Below are 14108 nucleotides of genomic sequence, written 5' to 3'. Positions count from 1 at the left end.
TTTAAAATAATTTTTCAGTTTTTCTAAAAAGTGTTTTAAAATTAATTGTTTATATTTATTAAAAAAATATTAAAATATATTTTATAAAAAAATTAATTTTTAAACAAATTAAAAATAAAAAAATATAAATTAAATAAAAATTTAATTTTTCAGTTTCAAAAAATTTCTCAGTTTTATAAATTTTTTTTAAGATTTTATAAATAATATTTCAATAAAAAAAACTGTAAAAATAAAATAATTAAATCATTGTCGCAGCTAATAGATTTTGGTCTGATTTTTTTTGCTGCTAATCATTATTTTATCTTTAAAAATAATTTCGAGGTATCTTTACCTAAATTTGACAATCTTTTTAATATTTCTTCAATAATTTCTAATTGAGTGGCAGTCCTTGATCGAGGGAGCGTAGAAACTGATGTGCATTAAGTCCATCATGGAAACCTTGTTCTTAAGTATTGTGAAAACGGTCGCGCGGTAAGAGAAAAATCCTTGGTAGAAGGTGACAATGTTTTAGAAGATGCACCATTCACGTGGAATGACGATGCGAAGGCATTTCAAACCCTCCTTATGGCCTTAAAAAGTCTCTCTATTAAGTACATTAGGAATAATTTGGACTAAGACGAGGTATACATATGTACGTTTAGTTCTATCTTCATAATTATAATCCTTTTAGAAAATGATTACACTAGTTTACAGTTACATTACGACAAGTAGAATTATGTAAATTTTAAATTATTTTTAATTAATTTTTTTAATAAAATTCAATTTTAAATTAATTAAGTTTAATTTAATTAATTTTTTTGTTAATTTTCCCTTAATTATAAATTTATTTTTATTTAATTTTATGATTATGTCTACAATAAAATTTTTTTAAAATTAAATTTTAATTTTAATTTACACTTAATTAATTTTTTTTAACTTATTTTTTAAAATTTTTTTTATGTTTAAGTTTTTAATTTCTTTTAATTTTTTCATCAAATTAGTTTTTTTAAATTAAAAAAAAAAAATCAAAACGACTTGATTTTTCCATTTTTACTACTTTTTACTTTTTACTAATATTTGTTAATATAATTAAATTAATTTTTTTATTAATTTATTATTAATTTTTCTTTTAGTTTTGGTTTTGATTTAATTTTAATTTAATTTTAATTTCAATTTTAATTTTCCCTTATTAATTTTTTTTAATTTTTCTTGTTTTAAATTTCTTTTAATTTTTTTCATCAAATTCATTTTTTTCAAATTAAAAGAAATCAAATTAACTTGAATTTTCCATTTCTTACTACTAATTTTTCTAATATAATTAAATTAAAATTTCATTTACTAATTTATTATTAATTTTTATTGTAGTTTCAGTTTTGTTTTTAATTTTAGTTTTATTTCAATTTTAATTTTCATTTTCAGTTTTCTTTTCAACTTAATTTTTTTATGTTTTAAGTTAACATTTTCTTTTATTTTTTTTATCAAATTAATTTTTTAAAATTAAAAAAATCAAATTAACTTGAATTTTCCATTTCTTAATACTAAAATTTTTGATATAGTTAAATTAAAATTTTATTTGTTATTAATTTTTATTTTAATTTTAATTTAGTTTTAATTTTAAGATAATTACATTCTTTTCAACTTAATTTTTTTTTTTAATATTTCTTATGTTTTCAGTTTTCAATTTCTTTTAATTTTTCATGAAATCAGTTTTTAAAAATAAAAAAAATTTAAAATCAACTTAAATTTTTCATTTCTTATATACTATACTTATTATACATACCACAAATACCAAATATTAATTACTTGTAGTTTCAAAATTACTTATTTTGTTAATTCATGCTGCTGGTTTGGTAATTATATCACAGATTTAGACAAACAATATATAAAATATATGTAAGTATATACAAGTATGTAATAACACTTATTATATAATGCCTATAAAAACTTGCCAATAATTTTATATGTATGATTGACATAAAAATATTTTTTATTCCAAGGCTAAAATTTAGTGATTTCGTCGTTTAATATGTGGTTAAGTATATCATGGCCGAGATATTTCTACAATTCCGCTTTTAAGAGAAAATCTTTTCTAAGCACATTTTCTATGCTTTTTCACAGAAAAATTGTATTAAGTAGATAACATCTACTCATTGCCTACGCTTAAGAGCATTCGCCATGTTTCTTCGTGTCAAAATATTTGCTCTGTGTGTGTTTTACATACTTTAATTCCCTTAAGTAGCTGCCAGCACAAAGTACCGACTTAATTTGTTTTTATTATTATTGCCGGTGAAATCTCAATCGGATCTCTTTGATTTGCATGCAACTCTGCGTTTAATGCTTCATTTGCGGGTTGATTTGTTAATGGCTGAACCTCTTCGTTTCAAATGTACTATCTCTTAATTAATAACGCTCCTATTTTGTGCGCATTCACACAATTGAATGAAGTCTTTATTGACTTCTCTATTGCATGTAAACTCTTATTTTCAATTTCTATAAATTTTTGTAATATTTTTACTATAATTTCTATATGTCAAAAATAGTTCCGTTTATTTTATTGCTCTTAAAAATGACTGATTTCTTATCAAACATTTGCCAATCAGGTAGGGTTCTTTTGCTAAGAGCATTCAACATCATCCCATTAAAATAGAAAACCGTTTGTAATGCCGAAAGTAAGAGTCCGTGACCGTTTTGATTGTTTGCGTGTTTTGCGTTCGCTTAACTTGCTGACAAACAAAATTTAAGCATTTTTACCAGGGCAACAGCAATTTTAATAAGAGTTTTATTGTGCCTCTTAGATGCAAATTTTAATGTTAGACTCGAATGCAGGTACACACGCTCACAAACATATTTTAGTATATTGTGTAACTTCGTTCCTAGAACTAGGGATGCAATAAATTTTATTTTAATCTTTGTTTTTATATTTTGTTTATATTTTTAATTTTTTGAATTTATTTTTGGTTTTTATACTTTTGTAAATTTTTGTATTTTTTTATTTTAAAATTTTTTAGTAAGTTTTTTATTTAAATTTTTTTGTTTTTTTTTTTAATTTTTGAATATTTAATATTCTGTAATTTTTCTTTTAAGTTGTTACTTTTCTATTTAAGTTTTTTTGTTTTTGATTGCATATTTCCTAGAACTAGGCATGCACTAAATTTTCTTTTAATATTTGTTCTTATGTTATATTTATATTTTTATTTTTAATTTAATTCCTGTTTTTATAATTTTTTTTTGTTATTTTAAATGTTTTTAGTAATTTTTTTAGTTTATTTTTTTTATTTTTCCATTTTTGAAATATTTTATATTTTGTAATTTTTTTTACTTAATATTTTTTTTAAATTTTAGTATTTTTTTAGTACGGTTTCAACATTATTTCTGTACGAAATCAATTCTCTAGTATAATAAAATACAGCGTTTTTTCTAGTGGAAATTTTTTTATAAAACTTTCCATATTGGATTTTCTTTTTTAACAAAGAATACGAAACCATTTTTTTCAGTAAAATTTGTTATTTGTTTTTATCCAGAAACTTAAATTTCAAAAATTTAATCATTTAAAAAACTTAAGTAATTAAATTAAATTTTAAAATTAATTAGTTTTATTTATTTAATAAAAATATTTTAATTTAAAATATTTATTTAATTATCTAATTATTTATTTATTTTATTTTTTTAAACTAAATTAAATAAATTATAATTAAATGTAAAAAAAATAGTTAATTAAATAAATTAATTAAATTAAAATTAAATAAAAAAAAATTTATTAAAATAAAAAAATTAAAAAAAAAATTAAAATTAAAATTAAATAAAAATATAGCCAAAGCAATTATATAACTGCAAATTAATGCCGTTTCTAAATTTTTTCTTAAGTTAAAATTCAAAATATCATACCGTATAACAACCAAATATGTACACACCCTAATACGTAGTCTTCACTACCGAACCGCTGTGCAAAAAGGTTCATAGAAAAGCAAATAACCGTTCAATTATAATTTTTCATTTAATAGTGTTTGTGTGTGCTCACCGAATAAGTTGTTAACATTAATATTTGCCTATTTCACCAATTAATTATACGATTCTATATACAAATTAGGTAATTAGTGACTTTTTTAGCGTGTGTAACGCTCATCGTAATCAACAAGGTTAAATAACTTCTATATGTTAAACTTTTTTCAAGATACATATGTACATATGTGAGAGCAATCGGGTTTTCCAACGTCGCCATAGCTTTTAGCGCTCGCTTCGTATGTGTGTGTGTTTTTATTATTGTTGTTATCTTAGCATATTCACTTTCAAAGCTTTTCACCAGTCAATATGATTTGTTGTGGGTGTCTGTCTGGCTGACATTTTGACTTGTTCTCGTTTGAACTTTGACAAGGCCACATCCAAGCAGGCGATATCGGCAGGCGAGCAATGTACAAGCCCCTTAATGGGTTTCTGCCAAAGAAATGCCTTACATAGACAAGCTACATGGATGCGCTGCAAAGTTTGTACGTCAATACAGGGTGGTTGATGATTGCAATGCTTTTTTTTTATCCAAAATACAACAAATATTTTAAATAATAGATAATAGATGTATGAAAGTTTGGAAAAGTTGAAAAAACCTTACTAGGAAGGTGCTTCAGTCTCAAAAACTATGGAATGCGAACGGGTAGAAGTTCGGCGGGCTTCTCGTGTTAGTGTTAGTCAACTACCAGCAGCTGTGCAGTCGGAAGCTCCATCTGGTCCATGGTAAATTGGAAGTTCTTCACTCTCAGCAAACTCCATCCTTCAATGGTTGTTGGAGTTTCAACTGGACAATGTCTGATCGGGATCCAGCAGTCTGAAAGAAGTGGAGTTAGAATCATCTCAACATTTTCTTACTTTTACCAGATCAAGACATATTAATACCACCCTGTATATAACTGCCACCAACTACACACCCACATGGCAACAACTTCGTGTCTACTTCATTTTTACTCGCACCGCGCTCAACTCTTTTCGCGCAACCGACTCGTTTGTTATGTGGCGTGTCGCAGAGTACTTAACGTGCTGTTTTTCAATTTTTTAATTTTTGTGTAAAAAAATCTGGCTGAAGTGTGAAAAGGCAGTAGCGTTGGGTAAGAGATGTTAAGAAATTAAAAACAGTGCAGCAGTTAACACTTCTGGCACTCTCAACGCTCACATGGCAGGTTGGTCTTAGAAGCAGACGTTGGAAATTTTGTATGTGTTGCAAATGGCGTTGTTAACAAGCAAAACATTTAAGGCAAATGACGGAATCGAGTCTCCAGCTGTGCGTTCAAATTAAGAAAATAAAATAAAATTTGAGGAATGAATGTGAATGTGTAAATACATTTGTTTCTTATTCATTTTTTATTTTAACTTTTTTTTAACATTTTATTATTATTTTTTATTTTTTTATTTTATATACCTAAGTACAATTTTTTATTTTCTTTTTAATTATTATTATTATTATTTCAATTTTTATATATTTTATATATACATACATACATATATATTTATATATATATTTTTTTTTGTTTTATATAAAATTTTTAAATTTATTTTTATTTTATTATTTATTTTATTGTAGTTATTTTTTTAAATATTTATGCTATTTTTTAATTTTATTTTTCTTTATTTATTTTTTATATTTAAAATTAACAAAAATTATTTTTGTGTTTTTTTATATATTTTTATTTCATATTTGTTAATAATTTATTAAAATTTTTATAATTAATTTTTATTATGTGTGTGTATACTTTATTTATTTTAATTATTTTTTTTAGTGTTATTCCATTTTTAAATTTTATTTGTATTTAATTATTTTTTTTTGTTTTTAAATGTTTTTGTATATTTTTTTTATACATTTTTTATTTCATTTTGTTTTAATATTTTATTAATATTTTCTATATTATATGTACATATATATTGTATTATATGTATGTATGTATATATGTATGTATGTATATATTTCATTTATTATCTTTTTATTTGTATATATGTATGTATGTATATATATTTTTAAATTTTGTAGATTTATTAAATTTATTTTATTTTATTTATATAAGTTTAAGATTTTTTTCTTTTTTTTAATGTGTATATTTTTTAATATTATTTTCATATTATTTTTATTGATTGTAATTTTTAAAATAAATAATTTTTTTTTATTTTTTTTGAATGTATGTATACATATATGTACATATGTATACATACATGTATATACATACATATGTATATTTTTTTTAATTTTATTAATTTTTTTCAGTTTTATTCCGTTTTTAAATTTTATTTTTATATAATTTTTATTTCTTTGTATAGTTTTTTTATATATTTTTTATTTCAAATTTTTTTAAAATTTTATTATTATTTTTTTACTATATGCATGTATGTATAATTTTTTATTTCAGTAGTAAAGTTTAGTTTTTTATTTTTATATATACATAGGTTTTTTTTATTTTTATACATTTTTTAAATTTATTTTATTATTTTTTTATACATAGATATAAGTTTTAGATTTTTTTAATGTGTGTATATTATCTTTATATAATTGTTTTTTTTTAAATAATTTTTTTGTTTTATTAAATTTTTAAATTTTATTTTATTTAATTTTTTATATATATTTTTATTTATTTTTTTTATTTATTTTTAGTTTTTTTGTATGGTTTTTTTTTATATATTTTGTTTAAATATTTTTTGTAATTTTATTTTATCTATTCGAATTATTTTTTTAGTTATTATATTTTATAATTTAATAAATTTATTTTTTAATTTTATTCCATTTTAAATTTTAATTTTATGTTTTTTTTAAATTTTTTTATTTATCTTTTTTTATACATATATGTATATTTTGTTATATTGTTTTTTTTTTTATATATTTGCACTAAGAGTATCACAAATGACAGTCCGAATTAAAATGCCACCAATAAGAGTTGATTATTTATATCTCTATTAAGCACACAACAGCACATACTATTCCAGCCATGAATTGCTAATCATATTTCATGCCACGCGCGTAGCGTCTCTCATAGCAAGCATGAGTTGCTTCAAGCTTGCTCTGCCGTACGCATTTTAATAAGCGTAAATATTGCCAATGCACAGGAAAAACATAAAAGCGCTTTTGCCTTTTCGGTGACAACTCATCAGCCGAAAGTCAACGCCATGCTCTCCACAAAAAAATCAAAAAAAAAAAGTCATATTAATAAAAATAATATCAATACAAAAAAGTAGCAAATACTGCGCGCCACCGCTCCGCGCGTACCGTTAGCCACGCTTTGCGTTTGGCAAATCCGTTCGAACTTCGCAGGCTCGAACGTCGGTTGCTTGCCTGGTTCGTTGTCGTCTGCAATCGGTGTGATTCCTTGCTGCGTTCAAGTACCACTAGCTGTTGCTTGCTTGTTCGGCGGTTTGTTTGGCTTTTGGTTCGCTTCAAATCCGCTGGCACCGGTCGTTGTGCTCGCTGCCGTTGCTAGTCTGCTTTCAGGCGCGTAACAGTTACTTTTCGGCTTTCGTGCGGTGCAGACGACTGTGTGAGAATGGCGCCAAAAATCAAACACTTTTCAAAAATCATGTAACGGTCGCTGTCAACGCATACTTTCGGAGATTTTATGTGAAAATTTGTTGTAACTGTAGTGGAAGTTTTTTATATAAAAATGTAATAATTGCGCGTGTTAAATTCATATTAAATTACACTAGCTGGCCACACATATAATTAAAATAAAGTGTTATTTCCGTTAAATGAATGTTTTGTGCTTAAAAAAAAAGAAATTAAAAATATTTTCTCCATTTTTTAGTGTTATACGCCGATCGCGTGCTTTAAAATTGTTTGCCTCCGCTTTGTTTTAAATTTAGCACCTCAGCTGCGCTCCGTGCCATATTTATGCCCGCCTTCCACGCTGCAACATTGGCTTACGTGTCGTATACATTACATTTTATTGCTCGGATTTTTGTGGTGCGGCGAGATTTTGTTTATGAATTCTTCTGAAGCGCATAACAATTTTGCGTTGTGTGCGAATTTGTACAAATCGTTGCCTCTTTTTTTCCAACTCCACAAAAATATTAAATATGCCGTTATAAGAATGTTATTGTTGTAGCTGCTGCTTTCTGTGGCAATTGTTGTTGTAAGTGTTCACACAGACTACCAAATTCAGTATTTCACCAGCTCTACTGCGCCCGTTGGCTTCAGGTGATTGGCTGTATGATTTATGTACGTTGTGGAGTTGTGTAAGGCTGTAAGAGAATTATAGCATACATTTAAGCGCCGCTGCTTTAAACTGTTTTAAAAATCACAGGGAGCTGAAGTACTCAAAATTGTTACCAAAACTACAGGATATATATTTTTGAGTGGTTTTTTCGAAGTGATAATATCAGTAAATATTGTAGAGACCTTATAGGTAGAAATATATATTATCCGTTTTATCCGCCATAATAGTTTAATCATTCGAATTATTGTTTTTGCTCAGCTTTATGAGACTTGTTTGGGTACGGAAATTTCTGCTATTTCCAATAAACCTTACAGACTTGTAAGTACACAAAAAGACCCTAGGTGTTTATTCTAAACTTTACCTTATCAAATAATATTTTTTTTTACAAAAGTTTAATTAATTTTTTTCTTTTTCTTTCAAAAAAATTTTGAACTTTATACATGGTTAATAGTTTTAAAGTACTTTTTAAAGCTCATATGTATTTATCCGTGTTATCCGCGCTTACCCGATGTTATTTATAACGCATTTTTAGCAGTCTAAGCAGTCAAAAAGTCTTATCCGAACTGTCAGAATTCAAATTTTTTTGTTTAAATGCATTACTAAGCTTGTTTTGAATGTTATTAAAGTTTAACTTATTTTCTTTAAAATAATTATGACCTACATTAATATCGCATATGTATTCATCCGTGTTATCCATGCTTACCCGATGTTATTTCTATCGCATTTTTAGCAGCCAAGGTAGTCAAAAGTCTTATCCGAACTATTAGAATTAAATTTTTTTGTTTAAATTCATTATCTAAACTAAATTTTAATGTTAGTTAAGTTTAATTTATTTTCTTCAAAATAATTGTGTCCTACTCGATTACCCAATGTTTTTTCTAACGCATTTTTATCATTCAAAGAATTCAAAAGCCTTATCCGAACTGTTTGAATAAAATTTTTTTTCTTTAAAAAAGCTGTGAGCCACTTAAGTGGCTTATAATTTTAAAACACTAGTTTTAAACCTGTTCTATATTTATCGATGCCTATCAAATGTTATTTATATTGCACTTTTAACAATAAAAGTACTCAGAAGTCTTATCCGAAATGTTGCAATTCAATAAATTTTTGTTTAAAAGCATTCTTCCAGTTTAATTTGGAGATCTATTTATCCGTGCTTATCCACTGTTGTCCATATCGTATTTTTAGCATTTAAAGTGCTCAGTCTTATCTGAACTGTTGTAGTTAACAAAATTTTTGTTAAACGCATTTTCCCAGCTTAACTTGCGTGTTATTGAATTTTATTTATATAAAAATCTATTAAGGTTTACTATTTTATGCAATTCATATTATCCGAGTGTTATTAAACGCATTGCAGTCTACATTAAACCTTTTTTCTAAGCGTACTTGCAAAATATAATTTGAAAATTTATTATCCGGATTATCCAGTATAGTCTTTATAAGCTTACTTTCAAAACCACATGTGAAATTTGTTATGAGGGTTATCCAGTGCTGACAAAAGTGAAAAACTTAACAAAATCTAAAGTTTTTTTATCCAATCAACTCGGATAAACTGCTTTTGAGTTGTTGAAAGAATCCACCAAACTTTTCATCCAATGATAAAAATCTGACTAAAATGAAAAATTTTACAAAATCTACAATCTTATTTATCCAGTCAATTCGGATAAACTGTTTTTTTGTGTTTTTACCAAATTTTTATCCAATGAACGCGGATAAACTGATAGTGCCTATTATTTGAAAAGTCTAGCTTTTGGAATATTTCAGTAATTTTTTCTATGAAACTTTTGCAATGTAAATATTATTTCCAATCACTTACCTATCCATTTGTCCACAAAAAGTTCTACATTCCATTTCTTAACGCCAACATTTCACTTATCAAGAGAGCACGTTCTTTCCATGAAATCATGCGAACATTGCTTTCCTCTTCCAGTAGTTAGGCCTACTGCTTTTGTATATTTGAATGAACTGCAACAGTTTGTACTGCGTTCTTAATTCCATACATACTTAGATGACGCTTTCAAAATACTTTGCATACTTGGCGGCTGTCGCCCTAGCCCCATACAGCTTTGGCGTTTTCGTGTGGAATTCATTTGTACAACTTCAAAGTGGTGCCGTAGGGGGTGATGCATTAATTAACTGCACTGCGGTAAATGATAAATTTTAAAATAGCACTTCAGTGGCGAATAATAGCAGTTCATTTACCGCTGATGGCTAACATGCCCATACAAGCATGTGCGCCTAAATGTATGTTAAAAAATTCTTAAATTTGCGGTAGCATAGCGAAACACGCATTTTAATGCAAATTGGGTACTTGGTGGTGATACAATATATGGGTAAAATGAAAAAAATTTGCATATTTATGAAAAAGGTTAATTGTGGTTCAACAAGCTGACCAGAAAAGCCTGTAAGCATGAGTGTTACTTGCTCGCGTTCGAATATTTTGCAAATACTTTGCAGCTAAAAATTACACATTACACGCTTGAGTTAAATCACCATTAGGCCACAACCTTGCCTCACCTTCGAGTAGCTGCTTTGTGCGCGTTGACCTTTCACATTGCGTAATTTATCTACGCGTCGATTTAACACTCCGCTAAACGTGTTAATTGCCGAGCATTCGCCGTTTTTTCGTTGTTGTAAAATCCCTTTAAAGCAGCGCCCCTTCAACCTAAACCGCCTCATACCACTATCTCTGCTGAATACCAGCTCTGCCGCCTAAAAGTATGCACTATGACTAACTGCTGAGGTTCAAGTTGAGCTTTATGCTTTTCACTCGCTTTGCTCTATTCACTTCGTTGCTTTTGCGCATACAGCGACGACGACGACGACGACAAATTAATTAAAATTCATTTCAATTTCCTTTCAACGACTTTTTACTATGCTTACTACGTGAGTCCTTTTTGTGTGCCGCGCTAGTTGGGGGCAAAAGTTTCACGTACGCTGGCGCACTCACTCAACGTTGCGGCACTAACGGTACTATATATACATGCCCTCACATATGCAAATAGCAACGTGTTCAAATATATGTGACACATGTTTAGTTCCGCTATATGCCCCAGCTGAAATTCCCTTTCATGACCTCTCAATTGTCAGCTGTTTGAATTCTCATAATTTCGAACGCTCAGCGTGAATTTTATGTGCACTTCAAATGAATAAACTTTTTAAACATTTTACGAAGTACTTCAATACTCGTCTAACTGTTACAGAAATACATGTACATATATACATATACTATACATATGTATGTATACATAATACACGCCTTGATGTTCTATTTTTGATTTGCCTAGGTATGGCGCTGGTTAATAGAAAGCCAAAGAACTTGAGAAAAATCTTACTCTCACTCGTTATTTACGCTTTTTGTTCAATGCAGTTCAAGGTTAGTCGACTACCGCGCCATAAAATAAAGTTAAATACTAAATTAATAATTCGTGTTGTCAGCATTGCATTGCTTGCGTAAAGGATACGAAATTTATTGATGGTGCAAGATTTATGACCACTATTTGTTGCTTCCTGTTGTCACTTATGTAAATACGAACACTATACAAAAGGCGGTATAATAAGACGGCATATACTAAAAATTATTTTTAATTTTGCTATAGGATTCATATTTTTAAAAATTGTGGCAATGAAATTAGTGAAATGTTTATCCGAAGGATATTATAATAACTTTTGGTTGATATTTCTATCTCAAAAGTATAGGGACTTAAATATTGATGGAAAAAGCTTTTATCCCGCTTATCCGGAAAACTCGGATAAATTTGTTCTGCATTTTTTTAATGATTTCAAGAAGCTAAAAATTTGAATATATAATTATGAATTTGGGTTTCTAAAATCAAAGCTAGGATAGGAAATTTTTTGTTAGCAAACGATTTATATTTAATAAAAATGTGCCATATAAATTAGTAAAACGTTTATCCGAAGAGAATTCGAAAAAAAATTAGTTAATATTTCTATCCCCGAGTTGTTAGAGGTAGATGTTTTAAATTATTGGAAAAAATGTTTATCCGGATTGTCCAAATAACTCGGATATAATTCTTTCTGTAGTTTTTTAATATAATTTGAAAAAAGGAAAAATTTTAAATTTAAGATCTGGTTTCATGCAAAAAGTGTTTTTTCTGTTTATCCGAATAACTCGGATACAATTCTTTTTGTAATATTTTAAAAACTAGTTACAAAAAAGTAGAGATTTCGAAACTAATGGAAAAGTGTTTATTGCTTTTATCCGAATATCCCAAATAGAATTTTTCTGTAATATTTTAATAAGAAACAATTAGTAAATTGAACTCAAATTGTAAGAGGAATATTCAGAAATTGTAAGTTATGAAGTAAATTTACATACATACATAACAGTGGCTGTTACTAAGACCACACTCGTATTTATTTTAGAAAAACTCGGAACATATTTTTATGTTCGGATAACAGCGGATAATACATATTTGAAATTTAGTATTATTATTTGTCATATATGATAGAAAAATTGTCCATTGTATTATCGCGAATAATTTCGGATAGTACTAAAAGACAATTTTTTTATAACCTTGGCAAAATGTTAAAAATTTTTATTTTTTCAAACTTTAAATTGGCTTTATACAAACATACATATGTATGTATGTATATGGAATATACAAATGATATATTATAATCATGCGAATAACTATTTTTATATTCCCTTGCACGATACCAACGTTTCTTGATGCACGGATAACATCGGATAATAAGTTTTCCATCATATATTCAAATTATTGATATTATTTCGAATTTGGGAGTGACGAATCAAAAATTTGTATGCACTCGCATAATGTTGGATAATATGTAATTGAAATTTATTCATTTGTTTTCACTGTCGGATAACGTTAAAAAATATCGAAGTGAAATTTTTTAATTTTTTTTGTAGTGTCACTCGCATTCTAATGTACGGATAAAGCAGGATAATAAGTTTTTAAATATTTATTGAAATTAGTAATGTTACTTTTCAAATGGCATAGATAAATAATATAATATATTTACGTGGATGATTCCGGATAATATATAATTGCAGTTTTTTCATTTGTTTCCACTGTCGAATAACACTAAATAATATCTAACTGGAATTTTTTCATTTGTTTACGCGCTAAAATCAGTTTTTGTTTCACGGATAATACCGGATAATACGTTTTTATTTGTTTTTTATTTGCCTAGCATTATTTCGTTTGTATGATAGATAAGTGCTAAATTTTATGTACACGGACAATTTCGGATAATAGTTATGGATAGTTTTTCATTTGCGTTAGCCAGTAAATCATGTGGGAACGCGAAAGTCTTACTCAATACAATCGTTTAAGTATAAACGTGCTTACATATTTGTAGCAGAGTTATTGATTGGCCACTTGGAAGTACAATTGCTACTAACCTACATATTAGTATACTCATATACGTATTTATACATTCTCATTTCCAATACTGATTGAACTTTTGTATAAACGTATTGGAAAAAGTTAAATCAACTGTTGTAGAGCAAGGAATAAAAGGTTATAAGTGCTACACAAAGCAATTTCATTTCAGTTCATTCGTATCACATGTAAATAAAAATATGTAACTCGAAAGATATAATGAGAGTGAGCGCGCCATGGGGTCAAAGGGCAGCAAATTATATAAAGACGGCTTCGTATTTCCTCTTATTTCGCTTATTCTGTTCGGCAGCGAGCCAAAAAACTATACTCCTTTTAAAGCAACTGTCCTCAAGTCGACAAAGTGAACATTACGGAGAGGGATAAAGAGTGTGACGGCTCGCTGAGATTCTGCGAAAAGTGTGCGCAACTTGAGCTGACAAGTCACTGCACTCAATCGAACGTTGAAATTGTCGTTTGTCCAAATTTCGTCGATTAAGTGACAACAAGCCATAATAAAGCAGCCGTAGCAGCAGCAACAACAATAACACAACAAAAGTCGCCAGGCCGAAAAGTATGCTTCGAC

General features: G+C 27.3%; 1 protein-coding gene across 1 annotated transcript in view; it reads left to right on the top strand.

Moving 5' to 3' along the window:
• LOC120771821 (probable phospholipid-transporting ATPase IA) overlaps window positions 1–14108 on the top strand; it is a 132537-nt gene that overhangs the window by 10513 nt on the left and 107916 nt on the right. The gene's annotated exons all lie outside the window — the stretch shown is intronic.

The sequence above is a fragment of the Bactrocera tryoni genome, chromosome 3 (assembly GCF_016617805.1).
Source record: "Bactrocera tryoni isolate S06 chromosome 3, CSIRO_BtryS06_freeze2, whole genome shotgun sequence".
In the NCBI taxonomy this organism is placed as follows: Eukaryota; Metazoa; Arthropoda; class Insecta; order Diptera; family Tephritidae; genus Bactrocera; species Bactrocera tryoni.
Note: the sequence above shows the minus strand (reverse complement) of the source record. Positions and strands in the feature narration are given on the sequence as shown.